At 31.6% G+C, this 23,688-nt stretch overlaps 1 pseudogene; it reads right to left on the bottom strand.

Moving 5' to 3' along the window:
- LOC143389023 (leucine-rich repeat protein SHOC-2-like) overlaps positions 1 to 6,560 on the bottom strand; it is a 28,576-nt pseudogene extending 22,016 nt beyond the window's left edge.
- Positions 6,561 to 23,688: the final 17,128 nt, after the last annotated feature.

The raw sequence follows: 23,688 nt of genomic DNA, 5'->3' as shown, positions 1-23,688 counted from the left end.
AGCAATTAAACTTACAGTTTTGATAAAGAATATTGGGGAGGGAGAGACAAGACAATTTACCAATATTAGATTCTGTAGATATTAAAGATAAGAAAATGTTATAATTTTATGTCTTTAATAACAACTAAAATGCAATTAACTTATTCCTTAAAAAAACACATGACCAAGTTTGCTCAAGAAGAAAATAATAACCTGAACAACCCTATAACCTTTAAACACATTGGAAATGCTCTGAAAAGCATTCAATAAAAGAAAACCCCTGCCCCAGACATCTTCAATGGAAAACTTTAACAATAGAAAAGGATAAAATAATGCCAATTTCATATAAATTGTTCCAAAAACAAAAGAGGAACTTACTATATGTTGGTCAGCAGTATCCTTAGACCAAGACTAAACAAAGATGGGTTGTAAAATTTTATATGTGAATATATTATTTATTCCAAATAAGTCAATGAATATAATTTTTAAAACTAAAAGTACCCTTTTTGATTATATTTTTTTCGGAAAGCAATTTTAGTCTTATCCTTAATATCTAGGTTTTAATCAGGTTTAAGAAATCAGTGTATTTTGAAATTATATTTTATAATTTTCTTCATTGGATTACTCCAATATTCTCTTTCTAGTACTTCTAGCTTTATTTCTCATAATATAATTTTTCATAGGATTTACATACATTCCCTTCTTTCTGTTCTAGACATCGAGGGGAATTCTACTTTTTCCTATAGATCAATATTTTTGGTGTTTGTGTTCACTATAGTATATAGCATTTTCTATTGAGTTTGATTTGGGAAGCATATTTCTAAGATTTGTATTTTATTCATTTTTCCCCTTTTAATTAGTCTGATCATGTTTTATATACAATACATATTTTCTATGTTTTTTTCTTCCAGGATCATTTCTCTTTGTTCATCATTGCCATTTCAGTAGATTTTATTTTTTTAATTTTTTTAAGTTGTAGTTGGACACAATACCTTTATTTTATTTATTTAGTTTTATGTGGTGCTGAGGATTAAACCCAGTGCCTTGCACATGCTAGATGAGCATTCTACTACTAAGCCAAAACTCCAGCCCCTTCAATAAATTTTAAAGAAAGAAAATTAGGAAATAGTTGTACTTGTTTCCTACTATATTAAACCATGAATATAAATCTCATATAGAAAATTTATATAAAATATTCACTATGGCTATAAAAACAATTCATTATGTGTTACAGATGAGCTTGCCTTTCAGGACAACATTTAGAAAATACTTTTAACCCATTACCACTTCAAATAAGAATATGACATAAAGACCCATGACAAGAATTCAGGAAAGCATATGTTCAATGGACAGTATCTATAACTAAGAACTAACAAGAACTAAATAATAGACCAAAAATAATCAAAAGGCTGAAGAGTTTGAGAACACTTTTCTAACCTGCAGCTCCAAGGCTGTTATTCTGGCAAGAGTCAAATCTAAGGCCTGAGCCGAGTGGGACCAATCATGACTAAAACCAATAATATAGGTGAATTAGAGATAAAACAGTCCTCTAAATAATCTGTAACAAACTTTGTATTACCTAATGGACCACAAAAATATTTAGCTATGAATATGGATTGATTATAGTGGTTCCATTAGGTACCTTCCCCAGGCAATCAAAAATCTTTCTAGAGAAAGATAAGACAAACCTACATCTCAAAAAATACAATAACATCTCTGAAATATTTTTAATGAAATTATATGAATATTTTGCCAAATAAGCACTATAGTATTTTTATATTACACTAATAACTAAAAAGCATTATGTTTTTAAAATTACCTTTTATGTTTGTAGAAATTTTTGAGGTTTTAGAAAAAAATCTACATAAATATAGAACATTATCTTGGTAAGCTCAAACTTTTTGCAGTGTGGTGTATGAAGTCTTCAAAACATGTCTTTTCTTACAACTCCCTCAACACTACAAATAAGCAACCTTTAAACTATACTGGCCATGTTCAGAAAACTAAACAGCAAAGGCTTAATTTTTTAATATTGCCTACTTTAGCAAAGAAGGGACCTCCTCCATGTAATATGCTTAAATAAAAATACCAAAAATCCATCATTTTATAATAAAAAATAAATAATAGAGTATGTACATGAAACTTAACACTCTTTAAAACCGACTGAGTTAATTTCCTAAAATTTAATTTTATTTTCCTGAAATAGAAAAAGTTTTCAAACACTGTCTTAAAATTCTTATTACTTATATAGTACTTTGATAATTTCTTTAATTTGTGTTACCAAAATGGATCAAAAATAACCCTTTAAATATCTAGGTTGCTATAAATAATCATCAATAACTTCTTTCTCCTCTGATACCTATAGTATCTGGGAGGTCTAGCAGTTCATTGTGCTGCAAGTCATGGTTGGTTATGTGTGTGCAGTTTCCAATCTCCTTTGGAAAGTTTTCAAGTTGATTATTAGCTATATCCAGCACAATGAGGTTACATAATTCACCTGCAAATTGACCAACATAGTGATTTAATAAGCATTATTAAATAATATCTCAGGTAATACTAGAATGCAAGGGAGTAATTTTCATGATTTTGAAACATAACTAGAAATATAATATTATTACATAGGCAACATTTTTGAAAATGGAAAATCAATGAACATACTTAGATTGTAAGTACAAAACCTGGTTTTCTCCAACATATTTACATTCTTTCTGAAAATATTAAAATTGAACTCAAAATTTGAATCTATTGTTTCAAAAGTACATCTAATAACATAAAAATATTTCTTGTAAAAGGTTACTAATCAGTTTCATGTGGGGCTTTCTTCTTTTGTCCTGATGATTGAAGTCAGGGTCTCACACCTACTAAGAACATATTTTACCACTAGCTACATCCAGGGCTCCATGTCATATATTCAAGTAGCAAATTTAACCACAAATGCTGGATGACATAGTCCAGATTTAAAAAGCTGAAAAATTTAGCACAATTATATCAAATACAACTTGAGTTCAGATGAAGACATGACTTACACCTCAAAATATACATGCTTAATACAGGCATATAATCTGATGTTACATAAATACATAAATTTTTAGTAAATAAAAATAACATCTCAATTTAATAGAACTTTAAAACAATAGACAATGAAGACAAAGCTGGTATGGCTATAATTTCAGACAAAGCAAACTTCAAAGCAAGGAAAATCCTCTAGAATACAGAAAACTTTACATAATAATAAATGAACAGAATAATTCTCTCTAAGACATAGCAATCCTTAGAGCATAAGTACTTCCTCATCTGCACTGTGTCTGTTTGGTGCTTAGTGCAAAGCATTATATTAATTGAAAGAATAAAGATAATTAAGGAAATTTTGGATACTTCTATTCTTCATTTCAGAATAAAACTTAAGATCTGTCATTATCTTTTCAAATACATAATACCTGAAGATGTTTCAATTCCATGATTTGTTTTTAGAATTAGAAATTTAGGAATAAAAGACAAAAGTTGGGTAGCTGCAAATATGAATCATTTAATGACATAAAATATGCCAATTTAAAAAGTTATGTTCAGGGGCTGGGATTGTGGCTCAGCAGAGAGCTCTCACCTAACACGGGTTAGGTCCAGGTTCTATCCTCAGCACCACATAAAAATAAAGGTATTGTGTTGTGTCCATCTACACTAAAAAAGAAATATTTAAAAGAAATTTAAAAGTATGTTCAATTTTCAGTAAAAATGCTACTTGTGTACTCTCAAGAACAAAGTGAAGTTAAATTTAAAATCCTGTTAAATAATTCCTCATTCAACAATAGTATATTAATGTCTAGGTAATTTGATAGCAATGCTATAGAAAGAAACCCATACAGAATGACTTGTAAATTTAAGTCAAACTTTTTAGGACTAAGTGTAGCACAAAAAAATAACAAAGAAAAGCAATAATATCTCACATTTCTATACAAAAATTCAGCAGTTGGCTAAGCATGGTGGCACATGCCTGTAATACCAATATCTCAGGAGGCTGAGACTAGAGGACAAAGAGTTCAAAGCTAGCATCAGCAAGGGTGTAGTATTATGCAATTCAGTGAGACCCTGTGTCTAAATAAAATTCAAAATGTGGTGTGGGTGTTATTTCACTGATTATGTGTCCCTGAGTTCAATTCCTCAGAACAACAAAAAAATTCAGTATTTGTTTTTCCAAGTCTATACTTCTATCCAATAATAAGCCATAAATGCAGGTCAAATTTGGAAAATATGATACTAACAGCAGTCATTCTACAATCTCATTTCTATGGGACTATATGTAATAAATCACTTCCACACAGAAATTCCTGGGAGTATTTTAATACCTCTTGAGTAAACTATGCTTACTTCATACATACCATGTATTACTTGAGAAAGTCTATAATGGATAGTTGGGAGTAATCTGAAGTTAAAATTAATATTTAAGTGTCTAGACTTAAATCTAATAAAACATATTATCTAAAAGTTTAACTGCATTTTAAAACACAGAACATTATCTCCCTGAAAAGCTCCAGAGCCTAAAATCAGAAAATTTCCTCTATCACTAACAAGACATATACTGAATGCAAGAATGTATTTAATTCATCTTTGTGTATTTTGAATAAACCTTTTATAAAACAAAAGCTTCCATTAAAAAAATAAAAATATACTTTGTATTTTGATTTTTAAAAACTCTTACAAAAAAACCACAAAACTGTAACTTTAATTTCACAAAATTGATGCCAATAAATTTCTATATTCGAAATAGTTCAGAAGTTTTCCCATAATTAATAATAAAGATAATTCATTTCTTTTTTACTGATTTTACACATCTATATTCATTACTTTTTTCCTACTACCATTCTCTTAAAACATTTCCTTTATTTCCTTACTATTCAGCTTACTATAAAAGGCAAGAATGAGTGCTATAGAAATGCTAAGTGTTGTTTTACTACAGATCTCTCTTCTTCTACTTTTCTGTTCTAAATTTTTTTTTGTTTGCTGTTTTGATTTTATTTTTGATACAATATGTTGCCCAGGCATATCTGGAAATGTTGGGCTCAAGCCACCTTCCTTGCTACAGCCACCCAAGTAGCTGGGATTATAGGCATGTGGCACCCTGCACAGCTAATATATTCTATTTTTTTCCTATTTTTTAATTGCATCATATTAGCGATACATTAAGATTCATTCTGATGCAATTATAAATGCATGGAGTATGATCTGCTCCAATTCAGTATAAAATACTTGCCTTTATCAACCCCCTCAGATACTCTTTCCTTTCCTTTATTGATCTTTCTGCTATTTAAGTACATTAGTTTTTATTTTTTCAATTAATCTTGTGGAAGTACATGATGATGATATTCACTCTAGTATAGTAATATTAGAGTTTTAAATAAAAATGAAGGTACTGACAAAATTTAAAAAAACATGTTTTTCTATTTTCCTATGGCACTTCAGTTTCACAAAGGTATAATATGAAGATTTTTAGAAATACACTAAGTAGAAAGTGATATGAATTTAAAGCCTTCAAATAAAAAATGGAAAGTTAGAGAATGGGCATGTAGAGCCTTAATATATCTAGTATAAATATTTTGGTGCTTTGAAAACAGAAGACAACTTAACAATTAAGCAAACATCTTTCAAATTCATTTTTCCAATCAAAATCAGAGCTGATTGTGTTTGTAATAAAGGTCTAATTATATCTATATCCTATCTTACACTTTAATCCTACAAAATAATCTCAAGTCATGTAGTATTAAGTAGATCACAGGGAAAATGGAACTTAGAAACAAATATTAGGAATTTTCTGATATGGAAAAGCACTCAACAGAATTATTAAACATAACAAATAATAAAATCAATAGTAATAACCCAAATGTTCTTACCAATTTCAGCAGGTAGTTGTTTGATTTTGTTCTCTCAAATGCTAAGCATTCTGAGTTTTGACAGGTTTTTTATGTCCTTTTCCATAGTAGTTATGCGATTAAAGTGAAGGTAGAGAGTGGTGAGAGAATCTAACCTATACACCACTGAAGGAATTTCTCTTAGTTTATTATGCCATAAATCAAGCAACTGCAGCTTCTTTATGTTATCAAGAGAGTCAGACAAATTGGTAAGTGAATTTTCACTTAGAGCCAGTATCATGAGATTTACTAGACAGCCCACCACTGCTGGGAGGGACTGCAGTTTTTACTGTATAAATAAAGTTCGGTTAATTGAGCCAAGTGTTTGATTGATGATGGCAATATGTGCATAGACCTCTTGGATAAGTCCAAACACACTGAATTATCTTCCAGGCATTTATTGAGCTCTTTAGTTACTTCTGCATTACTGGATTTTTTCCCAGTCCCACGTGGAGGACTTGGCCGCTTGATTGTATTAACTAAAAAAGCCACCCCTGGTTGGGCACTACTGGAGATCTTTTTTCCATCTTTGGCATCTTTTTCTTTGGTTTTAGGTTCTTTTTTATGGCTTTCTTTCTCCAAAACTCCAGAGGTCTTTGACATCTTTTCTCTTTCTTTGACTGATGGCACTTTCAGATCTTTCTCTTTAGAGTCTTTTTCTTTCCCTAAAATACCACTCATGGTGACTCAAGCTTGAAAAAAAATACATTAACTTTTACTTTATTTCCTAGCAATTAAATTCAATGTTGAACAGAAAAAATCCTAAACAATCAAACAGGTGTTAGCTTGAAAATGTAATCACCATGGAGTAACACCGATCTGTCACATGTTGGATCTAAAAGTACTCTGTCCATTTCTGAAAACTCATTCCAACTGGTAAAATGGTGCTGATCAATCAATGATTCATTAGAATTCCTGAAATATAATAGAGAGTATTAAATTACCTTATGTTATAATTAATATGAAGTAAACAGCCTCAGAAAAACGGTCTTTCTGTGAACTTTGCTGTGAAGAATGGTCACAGAGAATGGGAAAACACTGTCTGGGACTGGGGTCTTGGATGACCTCATGGCTGGGGCATGCCTGGTAGACAAGAATGTTTCTTTGCAGAGGTGCAGAATGCCTACCTGCTGTTGGAATGTCCTCCATGAGGAGACTCTGTGCTAGAGTTTTATCAACCTCAAATCAAACACACAGCTCCTGGGAATAGAGGAAATCTCTTGCTAGAATACCACACTGTTCCACCGGTTACGCCTCTCCTGAACCTGCCCACCTAACAGTAAGTTCGAACAATAAACTTTGAGAGTTACACAAAGCTCTTAATGTTCCACACTGCAACTGTGGATTGTGGAATAATGCATGATGCTGGTAGCCCTATAAACATCTGAGTACAAAGGATAATGCTTCTAGAGGCTTTAATCTGAAAATGAGGCATATATAAATAAAGAACAGTGGTATAATTCATTAGATCTTCTTCTTCAGAAAACAGCACTGAACCAACCCCAGTTTTACCTTCAAAAACATCTGTCTGTATGTGAGTCTTTTTTTCTTATCCCTCTTTGCCCCTCACCAGAACCTGCTAGTTTGGCCACACTGGTCACAGGATTTTACCATCTTCCTATTACTTGATACAGTATTTACTGAACTTTTTAGTATGTAAAATGAATTGAAAACTTAAAAAAATTAATAAGTCAGGAACTCCCTTCAAGGAATTTGGAATCTGATAGAGGTAAATGATTACAAATCTCTCTGTGGTAAAACTTTATGGAAGTTAAAGTGAGAGGAATCACAACGGCAGCAAACATTTATTAAGTGCTAATACAAACACTGAAGAATTTACAAACATTTATATATTTTACATGGATATATATAACAGTACTATGAGATGAACTATTATCCACATTTTCTACAAAGGGACACTGAAACACAGAAGTACTTTTAGATAACTAGCTTTGTTATTATGGAAGTGAAAAACAACCAACATTTTAAATCAGCATATATCTACAGGCTATATTCCTAACCAACCGTCTAAAACTGCTCTACCTGCAACTAATTGTAGCTTTAGAAAACAGGAAGGGTTATAAAGTTGATAAAATAATGGACCAGCAGTGTGGCAAAAGAACAAAAGGAACAAAATTATATAGATGGAAAAACATTTTAAAATAAGGGAAAACAGTATTAAACTGTGCACTTTAGTAAGCACTCTATTTGATTCTCATACAGGTTAATCAAAGGGATCACCCTTGAGAATCCATGACACATCAATCTCTAATGATGTCTATATTCTTGGAAAAGTGAAAGATTAATAGCACAGAAAAAGTACAAAAAGTTCACTGGTGAAGAAATGGTATGGAAAACTTTTGTGGAAGGCATCAGTTCTCCCAAACATTTTTTTAAATTTAAAATATACAATTCTTATTTTTAACTCTTGTTAGCTTTAACTAATGATACACATTGCTTGGCACAAATAAGGACTCTGGGTTTGAACCCAGAACAGGAAAAATTGTAGGCTATTGCCCCTCACCCACACAAGTTTAGAGGTTAGACTGTAAGAACACTCAAGACAACTAAGTAACTAGGTAGTGTAGTATATTAATTCCTCATATGAGTGACACAAACTATAGAACGTTTGGGACAATCATTATCAGTGAAAATATCTGAGATGAACTTAGGGTAACTTGCTCGTTATTAATGGAGTAGAGTTCAAACAAGGAGAGATGGGTGGTACATCAGGAAAGGGGACATTTTGCCTAAAGTAAGAACAAATGGGCTTAGTTTGCATATGATAGTGAAAAGGTGGAAATTTGATCAAACAGGAGACTTGCAATGATCAAAGAAGCTGGCTAGGGAAAGAAGGATCTATAAAATGAAAATGCAAAGTATGAACTTACACTGGTAAATACAATTAAATAAATGTGCTGTTATTTGCTAGCATACCAGGAAAGCTCTGGATGATGACATTCACCACTATGGCCCCTTCAAACCAATGAAGTGCTTTTACTCAAACAATAGAACAATTAATAATGGAAAATATGCATCACTTCAGGGATACAGCATTGCTCACATGTACTTAAAATGTCATCATGAGCCAGGCATGAAGTCACATGCCTGTAAATTCTAGTAGTTCCCCAGAGGCTGAGGTAAGAGCATCACAAGTTAAAAGCCAGCCTCAGCAATTTAGTGAGGCCTTAAGCAACTTTGCAAGATTCTATCTCAAAATACAAAAAATAATAATAATATAAAAAGAGCCAGGGAGGTGGCTCAGTGGATAAGCACCCCTCGGTTCAATTTCTGGTACTAAAATCAAACAAACAAAAAGCATTGAAAGAAAGGCCATCCTACTAAGTTTCTGAAAATTCAGTTTTTATTTAAATATAAACACACAATTTAGAAGGAAAAATCCAATGTTTCTGTGTAAAAATAAATAATATTTAAAAGTGCAAAAGCTGAGGCTCCATCTCCAACTGCTCAATCAGAACCTTTATGGAAGAGAGCCCAGGAAATCTAAAACCTAAACCAAAGTGTCTGTATAAAAACTTATCAAGTTTGGGAAACATTTGATCTGAACAAATGTGGGATCTGAAAACCAGTAAATGTATTTCCAAGTATCATTCTAAAATAATGAAGGTTGAAGGTCAAGGACAGTTCATGATATAAGTACATTAATGAAAAAAAATTACTCATAATTTTAGGGTCCTCTTGAAGTCTAAAGGAGTTCCTATAGTTTATTAACACCATTCAGTATATTTGAAATTCAGACTACCAATACTTGAGCTATTTCAATGATTTTACTCTAGCCAAGATGGATTTGAGCTGAGTCACGTACCCATCCTGCAGCTCCTGTACCAAATGAGATTTGCTACTACACAGTTTACTCACAGTTCACCATGCTTTTATTCTTTAATTAAATAACCAGGCTGGACTATTAATTTAAAAAAAAATTCACATCTAGTAAAATAATTTTGTTCAGGTGAACTGACTTGACAGTCCAAAAGTAAATTCTCAATATATTTCTGAATCAATTGACACTGCCAAACTTTAAAAGATAAAATGTACTCAGAGTAATCTTTGATGTTGCTTGAAAATAAGATATTCAAGAGTCTGGGCTTCATGTAATTACTTTAATTGTATAATGTTTGGAGGGATAGCTACATTTACAAAAATTGAGAATTTTGTACTCATTCATGCAATAGTATATAGTACTGTCTCAAATGCTTCAAATCCATTTGAGGAAGAAATCCTAAAATTGTATCAATAATTAAACTGATGCCAACAATGTGTTTTTATACTGAGATACTCACCACCCCTGGTAACTCTTATTTCCAACCATCTAATAACTACTGTCTATAGAGCACTTTATATGGGGTTTTAATCTATCTTATTTCATAGTCTCACAACCAGATCCTAAGGAAGATATAAAACAAATCCCATTCTTATTACCAAGTTAGCTCTGTTAAATCCATTTTACTATTAATCCAAAGTAGCATCAAACCAGAAAATGGCACTGATTTCCCCCTTGCAAAGGTCTAGGTTGAGGTAACTTTTATAAGCAAAAAAACATGTTTCAAATTATGAAAACAATTTTGAATTTCTAAGGTGAAAAGTGACTCTATTCCCCATGTATAAACAAGAACAATGACACATCTAATAAGTGGAAAAAATTTTAAAAAGGGATGCCGATTTTAAATTCCATGTATATCCTTTGCCTTATAACATGCTCAATTACAAAGATAAGCATCCATATCATGATTGTATATGGATGTTGATTAATTTAGATTTCCAGTATCTTCTAAGTCAGGGTTCTGTCAGGAAGCTTTCTGTTATTTTGACAAAATATCAGATAAACAACTTTAAGGAAGTAAGGATTGTTTTGGTTCACATTACAGAGGCTTTGGCCTATGGTTGTTTGGCCATGATACCTTTGGGCCTATTGTGAGGCAGTACATCATGGCAGGGAACACATGAGAAGCAAAACTGCTCTCAACATGCTTGCCAAGAAGCAAAATGGGAAAAAACATCCCAGAGTCTCAATATTCTCATTAAGGGTGTGCCTCTGAAGACCTAAATTCCTTCCACTAAATTCTACCTCATAAAAGGTTCCAAAGCCTCCCAAATGGGCCATAAGGTGGGGCCCAGTCCTTCAATACATGAAACTTTGAGGTCAAAAACTTTTTTCTGTAGAGGGCCATAGGATTTGCAGACCAAATTAAGTCTGTGTGGCAGGAATATGAATTCTGTTATTTCAGTATGAGTGCAGAAGACACCAATACACAACAAACAGGAGTAGATGATTTCCAACAAAATTTTATAGCAAACTAGGCCTCAACCTACATTTGGCCACTGGTCCATAGTTTAACAAGTCTTATCCTGTCACTGTTTCAAGTTTTAAATAATTATTTCATAAGTCTCAAGATGACAATGATAAAACTAAAAAGAAAACTCATAAATCTTCATCTATAATTGAGGATTTCAACACACCCTTCTTTGCTAATTACTCAAGAGACCAGAGTGGAAGCAATGGTTTCTAAATAGGTCACAGAAAAGTCTAAATTAATGGAAGACATCAGAAAAACATTATATAACCAATAACTGATAAAAACCACAGGAACAAAAGATGACAAGAAACAAGAATCTGTAAATTTGAATGGTAATGAATATTGTGTAATACATAAGCAATACCTAAATAATGCACTAAACATATCTCTAAAATTATACAACTATATAAATCACTATGTTTAGATATACTGTATATGCAAAATCATATGTAATATCTTCCAAAGTTACATGTAGTATACTTTATAAGCATTTACAGAAGTTTGACGGAGATTTTGTATTTATAGACTGTTGTTATCATATGTGCTGGTATTGGGATATAAATTCAAAAAATGTGTCTTCTTCATAATGAGTAATTTTTTATCTTTTTAAAATAAAAAAGTATAAATTTATGTGAGAGTTACACATCTATAAAAGAGCACAGAAGAACTAAAAAATCTACACCAAACTTACCTGCTTAATCTCTCCAGAAAAAGATGTGGGAGTTGAGATGATGAGGTGGTGGGGGAAAGGCATAGTGAGGGCATAAAGTTGAACAAGGTAAAAAATTTAAGGCCAAATTCTTAAAGGCTATGGATACTCCATTAAAAGAGTCTATACCCTGCCACAGATTCCTTTTCTAGGATTTCATGGGTACTATATATCAATAAAACCAATGAAACTAATATCTTGATTGATAATTTTCAATTTGTGAGGGATGATGTATCTCTGAATGACAATTAACAAAGGAGTCTGTATTTGTCTGGCTGGCCTAGAAGGAAGCTGTATATCCCCATGTGTCTATGTCTGGCAGAACTCAGCAAAGGCAAATCTGTTTTAGAGCCTTTAGTCAAACTCTTTCCCTCAAAGCAGATCTTCACTCTATGTTTTTACCCCCATCCCACCCCACTTGGTTCTAATAGTATAAAATTTGCCACCTCAGCTCAGAAAGCAGAGTTTACCAACTATTACGTTTGATTTCCAATACAATTCTTAAAAAAGCAAGCTTCCCAGGTAGCAGCATTCCCATTTAACAGATAAGCAAGGTCTAGTAAAATGATTTGCCAAATAGCATGATTTTAATATGAAAACAGTATTTGCAGCTGCAAAATTAATTATTGAGCAATTGGTATATGCCAAGCACTGTGCAAATTGCTTTTATCAGTCAGTCCATTAAGTTGCTAAAATAATTCTGAGGCAGATTAAGGCCCATTTAGAGATAAGGAAATGCTGGCTTAAAGAAATTAAATGACATATCCAAAAAGATATTTTTGACAGTCATGAGACTATCACCTATAATAATATATGCTTCTTGAATTTTAGAATACAATAAGTAAAAATAAATAATCATGTAAATAATTTGAATTGGACATATGAACCAAGAAAAAATATTTGACAGAAAAAGATTTCTAAAGGTAGGATTGCATTCTATGGTTTAATGGAAAATTGCCAACTGAATACAAAAAACTCAAATACCTATTTTTTTAGAAATTAATTTCCCCCTCAATGCAGTCCTGATCCTAGGACCACAATAGTAATTTACTGATCATTCTGGAACTTAAAAAAAATCTTTCAATAATACACTTATAGCAAATGCATAATTCATAAAGTCCAATTGTACTAAATATCTCTATGCAAAAAGTATGCCAAAATAGTTTTTTAAAATAAATTTAAATTCAAAATGTAGATATTAACTCTAGTCATTTAAGTGCACTTGACTAATAATATTAGATGATATAGATAATTCTTTACATAACCAACTACTAGGAAGTGATGATGCTGCTCAATTCAGAAAAGAATTGAACTCACCTATCCTTGGCCCATTTCCCTGGTCTTAATACCTAGCCCTGATAATTCACTTAGTAGTAAAAACAGTAAGGATACATGCTTATTTTAAACCTAGTAATCTTATGTTGGGGTGGCAACAAAAGGTGGATGAGATAAAGAGAAGATAAAAGTAATTTAGATTATTGAGGAGAGAACTGTGTGTTTAGTGGCTCACTTAGTTTCCCATTAAATATGATTCACCTCATATTATACAAACAAGCTTTTCCCTTAATTCTCTTGTTAAATGGAGATATCATTTAACTAATTCCCATCTCAGAAGGAATGTCCTCAAAAGAATAATACATAAATGAAAATGCAGTAAAATGAAAAAAAAAAGATCTGGAATGGGGGTTTTGGTTCCAAATCCCTTGATGAATTGCAATATGATTTGAGCAAAAAAATATATTTCTGGGCTTCAATTTTTTTATAAGAAAAGTAAGTCTTGAGGGTATATGAAATGATTTCATAGGTTCCTTAAAATACCAAAGTTTCTACTACTAAGTCTTAATAGAATGTAGTTCAAAAGAAACCAAAAGTTTAATACATAATGTTGAAAATAAATTTAATAAAATTCTTAGGATTATAGAAAAAATACCCTTGACAATAGAAGACACCAATATTATTAATTGTTCTGAGTATATTTACACACTGAGATATTTGAATATTTAGAAGAATATTAGGTCCCCATGGCTTTAGGTAACCATGACTATCTCCAAACACATATTTATGGATATCCTAACAATATGTTAATCTGAAAATATTCTGTAATACATTCTCAAAATCTCCCCAAAATGTATTTCAATATCCTCTAGTTTCAATGGTCAAAGAGATTTGGGATAAAAAGTGTTTCTAACATCAATGTTGACTGGCTTTTCAGAAGAAATTATTTGTTCTCTTTATATTTTTCATGGGGTCATCATTATATTATACACAAAAGTTCTCAAATTTATGAGGATAACAAAATATTTTCTCAGGAATATCTATTAATCTCATAATATTTTAAGCATTTACACTTCCATTTACTAGCAAACACTGATCATTTATCAAACAAACTAGAACACTGATATATATTTTTAAAACCATTAAAATTTTGAGATTTTAAAAAGTACAAAGTTACCAGTAACTGGATGATAAAGAGTTGAGACTGAAATTTCCAATAATCTAACAAATATTATAATATTCCATGACGTTGTCAGATGTACTTTTTTGTTTTTAAACATGATGTCATTTTAATACCTTTATTTTCTTCATTTATTTACTTTTTATGTGCTGCTAAGGTATCAAACCCAGTGCCTTGCTCATACTAGACAAGCACTCTACCACTGAGCCACAACCCCAACCCTGTCAGATGTACTTTTAATTTGGATCTAAGAAAGTAATCTTGTCATTGCCTAGGAAAAATTAAGGGGAAAACACTGATCTCCTCCCAACTGCTATACTGCTCTTGCAAATCCAAAATGATAGGGAGAATGGAACTGAGTCAAATGAACATATTCAAATCAGAGAACATAAAGATTTTAAATATTTCTTATAAAAGAATCATTAAGTGAGAAAAATAATTGGCATTTTCCTTTGAAAACAAAATGTCATTCAGAAAAAATATATTGTATAACTACTGTTATTATATCAAGGGTCTTAAAGTAAAATTATTTTAGTGGCAGAATCTAAAACATCAAAGTTAAATTTTCAGATTCAGTTCAAAAATGAATCAACAGTAAGACATACTAAAGAACTAATAAACAATCTAATAATAGTGCCTGACTATATTCTCTAGAATCATTCTTAATATTTTCTAATACAAGCCTTTATAATCACAAATTGATACAATAAAAATAATATAGTAGGGCTAGGGTTGTTACTCAGTGGTAGAGTACTCACCTAACACACATGAGGCACTAAGTTCGATCCTCAATATCATATAAAAATGAAATAAAGATACTGTGTCTACCTACAGCTAAGAAAAAATACTTTTTTAAAAAAATTTAATGCTAAAATGTGACTTTTAAGTTATTTTTTTTTAATCTATAGATGGGATGTAGATCAGTGCTGACATGCTTTCCTAGCAAGCACAGATGGAGGGGGAATCTAGCACACCCTATGTAAATAAAATGGTTGTAGCTCTCAGGAAACTACACTGACAGATAAGCATGTGTTTTATTCTTTTTAAAAAAATATTTTCAGCTATATTTGGACATAATAGCTTTATTTTATTTATTTATTTTTTGTGGTACTGAGGATCAAACCTAGCACCTTTCATGTACTAGGAAAGTGCTCTACTGCTTAGCCACAACTCCAGCTCCCATATTTTATTTGTTATAGCAAATTATTTTAATTTAAGAAAACAGGACCGACAGTTCTTAAGATTTCTAGTTTGAAAAATGGTAGAGGAAAGATGGCCTCCTCTTCCTCTTGGAAAGTCTTAAAACAACCAGGAGAGAAAAATGAGAAACAGAAATATGAATACTATCTTCAAATAAACAGGAAACCACCATAGCCACATTATATAAGAAGAGTTGCCAAATGCAGTGAAGAAACTAACAAGAAATGGTGGAACATCTCAAGCAAGCATGAAAGATATAAGCTTCAAATCTAAAAACTATCATCAGTTCACTAAATTAGATTGCACAGCCAATCAATCCCTGTCTTGCATCACCTGAAACATTCACCCAAATCCTTGGGCACTGCTCAAGACAGAGAAGAATCAGAAGAATTCATTGTTTGAAAGGACACACCTTTTCCTAAGAACAATAGGTACAACCTCATCAAGATAAATGATATTAAATTCACTATACTTGACAGATTTAAAAAGAGAATCCTTTGAGAATCTAGGCAAAAGCACTGCTATGTAAAAAGCAGAATGAGGGAGTTATCAATGTTATAAAAACTGTGGAAATACACTCTATGTGTATATGTCAAAATACATTCTACTGTCATGTACAACTAAAAAGAATAAAAATATTTAAAAATAAAAAAAAATAATGAAGGAATACCTATAGAGTCCTCTGGAATAAAACTATGCCTCAAAATACAAATGATAGAGTCACTGACAGTGTTGTATAACCAACAAAATTTGAGGAAAAAAAATGGACTGATTTATAACATCGTTACAACTGTACTGCTTTACACCATTAAGTACACCTCCGTTACCATATATTCATTTATCTCAAACCATTAGCTCTAAAATATGAAGAACTAAGCATTATTTCATAATATAAATGCTCTAAATATACCCACTGTAAGAAAAAGGCTTAAGTCAAAAAACAAAATTATGTGACTATAAGACCCGTTTACTTCAAAATTTGAAAGGTTGAAAAATGTAGAAACTCTGTACATATTCAAAATGATGCAGGCATTACATAGGTGGAATCACATGTCCTCCAACCAGGACTTGGTTATGTTAAGAATTAATTTTTTAATTAATAGAATTCTAAGTATTTATTTAAAAGAATACAGCAGTTAGCTATATTGGTAGGAAACAATTGAATCAGAACTAGTTTCTTTTTTGCTTTTCATGGCTATCTACAATAAACCATAATCCTAACTGATCAAACAAAAATTTCCATAACAATTCACAACTTTTAAACTGTGCACTCCTATGACCAGTAGGATGAAATCTCACACAATTCTGTTTTCTTCCACCTGGGATGTGGAATCAAACATATCCACATTATATGTGCTACTGAAATTAGCTCAGTTATTACATCCAATGTCCAATTGTAAAAACTTCTGTTTTATTATTAGATACTATTATTTTCTTACTGTGACTAATTTATAAATTAAATTTTGTCATAGGTTTGTAAAGAAGAACTTTATAAACATAGTATTACCCATGGTTTCAAGCCTCCACTGAGAGTCTTGGAACATGCTCCTACAGATAAAGAAAAACTACTGTACAGCAGCAAACAGTCCAATAGTGAGAATTCTACCCAGTATGCTGGAGTTCAACTCAACAACTAAGATGCTACTTACAGTTTCTGTGGCTTCATTTCTTCACCTAGGACAAGGGAATAACATTAGCTATTTCCAAGTTTGAAATAAATATTAATAATCAATACCAAATGCTTAATAAACATAGCCTAGAACAGAAAAAGTATAATATGTTAAATATTAATATAGTTAAGTGAGGAAAACTGAGCTCAAAAAACATACTTTACTACCATGTGTGAAAAAAAAAATATATGTCCAGACTTAAAAGAAATTGCATGCCTGTAATCCCCAGTAGCAGCAGTACATGCCTGTAAAAATTATATATACATATGCATATTCCAAGGACTTTTCATAACAACTCTAGTCACAGCTACACTGAGAGTCACATACTGTTTATATAACATGTCATAAAAATCAGTTTGTTATTTCTTTTCCAACTAAGTCATGATCATGATTAGCCTGTACTTCTATTTACACGCACACAAACACACACACACACACACACACACACACACACACACACACGTGGAAAATAGATAAAATGGTACTGGTTTCCTAGGAATAAAACTAAGCAGAATGTATTTCAAAATGGAAGAGAGATTTCCTTTACAATATCTGCTTAACATTGCAGTAGAGGTATGTATCGAGAAAATATTAGTACTTAAACCACCTTTTATCATTTATTTCCTCAGTAACAGCATTTTCTTCATCATTAGAAAATAGAAAGGCACTGAATTTATCAGGATCTTTAAGAGCAAAAAGGAAATTATGAAAACTAAGTATGTTAAGTATCTACTGGTCTACCAGGTGATGTCCCAAGTTTAATTAGGGTGACTCTCATGAAATTATCATTTCTAACTGTTAATATAGCAGTTACAATCTGGAAATGTCTCAATCTAATAATTGATAAGTGAATCAGATTACATTTACAATTATCAAGAAAGGTAAACTAAAACACTGATTTTAATGAACAAGGTTTCCTTAAAATATGTTATCTCATGTTTAGATTACAACATCTATGTTAATATCAACATCATAAAATCATTATACATTTTGGAGCAAAAATAATTAAGCAATTAAAAATATTAAAATGAAGAATCTTGAAAAAAGGGAGATAAATTCATATTTCCAGAAAGTCTATTATTTATCAAGCATTGCACTCTACACTGTGTCCTTTACCCACAAGACTGGCAGGTAATTATTTTACCATTCATACAAATAAGTAAACTAAGTTTCAGAGCGTTTAAATGACTTGCCAAACATGTTGAAGTACAGTTACCCTGTTAGGGTTAGGAAATATATGTAACTCAAAAGAGAGTGAAACACATTTGGCCAACAGATGATCAGATGTGATTAATGAGCTCAACTGTTGATGGTCCACTGCCTTCAAGATAAGGCTTACTTTCAAGTCCATCATCTAAAAACTCTAATAATCTCCCCAAATTTGTCACATATTATTACACTTTCCATACTCAAGAAACTTTCCAGTTTAAGGACAATAAAACCTAAAAGAGAGCAACAAATTTGCAGTTCTTTTTGGTCCCCCTATTAATATCATCCTTGCTCTTTCAGTTATCCAAATCTTTTAGGATATACTTCAATCCGACTCCCTCCATGAATACTTTTTTTTAACAACTCTATAGTCACAGCTACACTAAGAGTCATATACCATTCATCTAACACATCTTAGAAATCAGTTGGTTATTTCTTTTTGAAGCAGCCTTGCTTTTCCAAATGGCTCTGACTGTGATTACTGTGTACCAACACCTGGCAAATCATCCTTCATTCTGGCAACTCAAAATTCATGGAGATCACATGGAGACATTTGATCTTTGCTCTGAAAACTTTTTAAATCAGAAAAGCTGTTTTATCACTATGCTGGCTTTATTCATCAATGGTTATCTCAAGTCAGAGCTCAAAAAGTTTTTTTCTTATGCAGTAGTAGGGACTGAACCCAGAAACACATGTATGTGAGGCAAGTACGCTGCCATTGAGCTACATCCACCACCCATTTTATTTTATTTTATTTTGAGAGTGGGTCCCATTCAGTTGCCCAGGCTGGCCCTGAAATTACAATCCTCTTACCCTGGCCTCCCATAGTAGCTGGGATTATAGATGTGTACCACTATTACCAGATCTTAAATTATTTTAAATATGCCTACTTAAAAATACCATGCATCAGACCGATGTGCATGGGCTTTAATATATTTTAAGTTGTAGAAACAAAAAATTTAAATCAAGCTCTAAAAAGGTTAACACTTAAAAATTCCTGACATAAAGTATAAAAGTTAATAACAAACATCATTGTAATAAAAACAGCATGCTAGGCATGGTGGCATATACCTGTAATTTCAGTGTCTTGGGAGGCTGAGACAGGAGGATCATGAGTTCAAAGCCAGTGTCAGCAAGGGAAAGGTTCTAAGCAATTCAGTGAAACTGTGTCTATAAATAAAATACAAAATAGGGCTGGGGGTATAGCTCAGTGGTAGAGTGCCCGCCTAGCACATGTGGAGCACTGGGTTTTATTCTCAGAACCACATGAAAATAAAATAAAGGTACTGTGTCCAACTAAACTAAAAATTTTAAAAAATAAAAACATTAATTGAAATCAAATTTTCCCATTATTCTCACAAGTAGTCTTACTGCCTTTAACCTTTTAACTATCCTCCAAACAGAAGAGACTCATTGTCCAAAATATGACAACACAGAAAACCTTTTGAAAGCTGTTCCCATTATCTAAAAATGCAAAGATTTTACCTTGTAATTTAAAGTAATCCATGATCTTATTTCTGCTTACCTTAGAGTATCACTGCTGATTAAAAACATATCCAAATCGTTAAACCTTAGATTTGGTATGATAGGTAGGTGTTCAGGGAATAAGTTGCAGAGAGGAATATAAAATGTATGAGATAAAAACATAAAATGTGATGGGGGTGACAGCTAAGAAAATGTTGTAGTAATTCAGTGACAAGCTAATTGGAAAAGATTAAGTGTAGTAGTAACTGGAGTTAATAATAATGGTTCACTGTTAATAATATCATTTCACATGGAACAGATTTAGCATATCGGAATACTAAAATAATGCTTTACAAGTTTTGAAATAGGAAGCTGGTGTTACAAGGACATATATGAGACATCATCATAACTAAACTAGCAAGAGTAGCTTATCATATTTAGTAGCACTTCTATAATTACTTCTTTTGTCATCACAGTTACTATTGTTAACCTACTAGATATCAGGTTCTATACTATCTGGTACACACTGTATACCAGGTTGCATGCCATTCACTTCTATATATGGTCTATAAGCCATGCAAGGCTCTATAAAGAAGTTATGGAAGTTTAAACTCACTTTACAGAAAGAAAGTATTATACTGAAATTTTGCCCTATCTAGAAAGAATTGTGACCAGGAATCAAACCCACATTTTAAATTTCATAAAACTACAGAAAATATAAAACTAGAATACAGCAGTGTTGAAAGCTAAAGAGACAGGATAAACAAAGGAGTAAAGGTAGAGTAAGATAAACAGAAGATAAGGTAAAGGAGAAAAACCAGAGATAGACATATTAGATTGAGTTTTCAAGTAAGAATGGGTGGTAAAGAAAATAATTGAAATATCATTAAAATATATTGCTTTCATTTTGTTAACATTAAACTATAGAGGGTCCACTAGACAAAGGGCTTACAAGTATAATAAAAGGTGTTAAAACTCTATTGAAATATCAAAGTATCTAATTTAACCATATCTATTCCCATACTTGAATTTCTTTTCTCCAACTATTTTAGCACCCTCTTCAATATGTGTTTCTGTCTGCAGCATTATTTTCTCTAATAATCTTATAATTTTTTACCCATGCATAAATCAATTCTTTTATTAATATCTTGCTATACAGACTTACCTAAATTTGGGGCAAGTCAAGGAACTGTTAATCTGACTGAATAAAACTAAAAAGGAAAAAAATACTGAAAACAGAGAAGGTGGTATCTTCAGAATTGTATTCTACTGTGAACTAATTTCTTCTCTGAATTCTCTGACATTTCAGTATTAACCACTTCCACTTATATGACCAAAGTATCAGAAATCACATTTCCAATTCTGGAGTTCCAATGAGTGTCAACTTAGAGTAACAATATTAGGAGTATTTTACATAACTAAAAAGGTTTTATACTTGATATATAATATATTGATAATTCTAAAAATAAATTTATAAAACTGTATACACCCATTTTATATATAAGGAAACTGAAGGTTACATAAATAACCTACTTCCTCATAGTAAAAAAAAAAAACTGGTAAAGGTATCAGTTGGATTAAAATACTATTGTCTCTGACTTGGACTATATGCTCTAGAAAGAATTTACCGAAAAGTTTGCCTCTTGGCTATCCAAATATTAAAGACTATATCCCTTATTTCAAGGAAGTACTGGGGGGATGAGTTTTAATGAGGTCTTATTGTAGTAAGAATACAAACTTATAAAGCTTAAAGGTATGCTTTCTCATAAAAGTGACATAGAGGCCACATTATTTAAAATTTTCTACTAGCCACATTAAAATAATTAAAATGGGTAAAATTAATTTTAAACTATTTTCCCCAATCTAACAATAATATTATTTGAACATGCAATCATAATGAAATTTGAGATTTCACCTGCATCTAAATCCAGAATAGCCACAAATGCCTAGTGGATACTGTAAGGGACAGTGCAAAAAATAAACATTTACCTATACATGAAAAACTTTTGTTTTGAAACTGGGATTGAACCCAGGAATGCTTAACCACTCAGCCATATCACCAGCAATTGTAAATTTTAATTTTGAGACAGGGTCTCACTAAATTCCTGAGGATGGTCTTAAACTCGTGGACCTCCTGCCTCGGCCTTCATACTCTACCACCTTTCCCAGTACTCACTTAGTCATTGTTCATAGCAGCACATAATAATCACTAATTTTTGGAGCAAATTTTCAACTATAATTTTCTAGCCTACTTTAAATCAAAAGGTTTAGATAAAGAAAACTAAAATTTTATACAATAGTGAATAAAAGTCACTGGAGAAATGAAATTATAATATTTAACTGTTAACTTATCTACAAGTACAAAAAACACAAGGTTTTCAATTTAATAAAATTATTAACAATCAATTATCTATAATATACCAATATTACTATTAACATATTGCACAATCCTAATTTAACTCTTTTTGGAAGAATGTTCTGAAAGTTACACAATGAACACATTTTCTTTAGGACATGGTCATCTACTCCACAAAACCATGTTTTTTATGTTGTTTATGTGCTTGAAGTACCATGGGAAAATACCATATGTAATTTATAACAAATAGTTAGGAAAGATATCAAAGATTCCATTTATAGCCTATGTTGAAGAGATCACTAACAAGTCCATATAAAAATGTTAGTAAGTAGGTTCACTATTCTTCTCCATTCTGTACTATATACTTTATTATAAATAGTGGCAAGTAAGAATATATGCAATGTGTAAGGACAGGCAGAAGAAAAACATGAGGGCAGGATAAATTCCTAGGAAAATAAGAATCAAAAACTTGATTTTAAAAATAGCATCGTATCTCTGATTGTATATAAGTTATGTTGACACCGAATTCATGTCTTCATACATGTATTTTGTATAATGATGAGGGTAGAGTTACAAAATGGTGTTGTGAATGAATAATTATAATAGTAATGCATTCCACTATTGTCATGTGTGTAAGAAAAAAAATTAAAAATAAAAATAGCATCACTGTTTCCTGATGGCATAAAATGACAGTATTTAAATATACTTTTACTATCGAATGGCCTGCACTTGTCATAAATCTCTACTCACCTATGGGATTTACACTCAGTATCTGCTCATTTTCTACATTCATTTTTACACTGTTTTTTTATTTCACTTGCACTGATTAAACAAATTACCAAATACAAGACTTCCTTTAGTATCTATTTTTAAAAAACACAAAATTTTAACATTTTCTAAACTGATAAAAGTAATGTAAATCCAACACATTTAAGAACATGGTAAAAAATTACATAATTCTATTTTGGGGGGGTCACTGATGATTGAATTTAGGGGTACTCAACCACTGAAACACATCCTCAGCCATATTTTGTATTGTTTTTTTTTAGAGACAGGGCCTCACTGAATTGCTTAGTGGCTTTCTTTGCCTGAGGTTGGTTTTGAGCTTGTGATTCGCCTACCTCAGCTTTCTGAGACACTGGGATTACAGGCATACACCACTGTGACAAGCTCAGTTCTATTTTTAAGAGTTCAATTTATATTCCAAGAAAGCAGAAACAAATTAATTAACATTTGATTCAAATTTTCTTGACAAGTTTAACTGTATGAAATACCACAAGATTTCAGTATGTGGCAGTGCACCCTTTAAACTTGGAATTAAAACATACATTTTCTGTATGTATATATTTCAAGTTAAAGACATACAAATATCCCAAATCTTTTAAGAATATCAAGCCCCAAAATCTGATGTTTACATAAACACACATACAT

The sequence above is a fragment of the Callospermophilus lateralis genome, unplaced genomic scaffold (assembly GCF_048772815.1).
Source record: "Callospermophilus lateralis isolate mCalLat2 unplaced genomic scaffold, mCalLat2.hap1 Scaffold_43, whole genome shotgun sequence".
Taxonomy (NCBI): domain Eukaryota; kingdom Metazoa; phylum Chordata; class Mammalia; order Rodentia; family Sciuridae; genus Callospermophilus; species Callospermophilus lateralis.
Note: the sequence above shows the minus strand (reverse complement) of the source record. Positions and strands in the feature narration are given on the sequence as shown.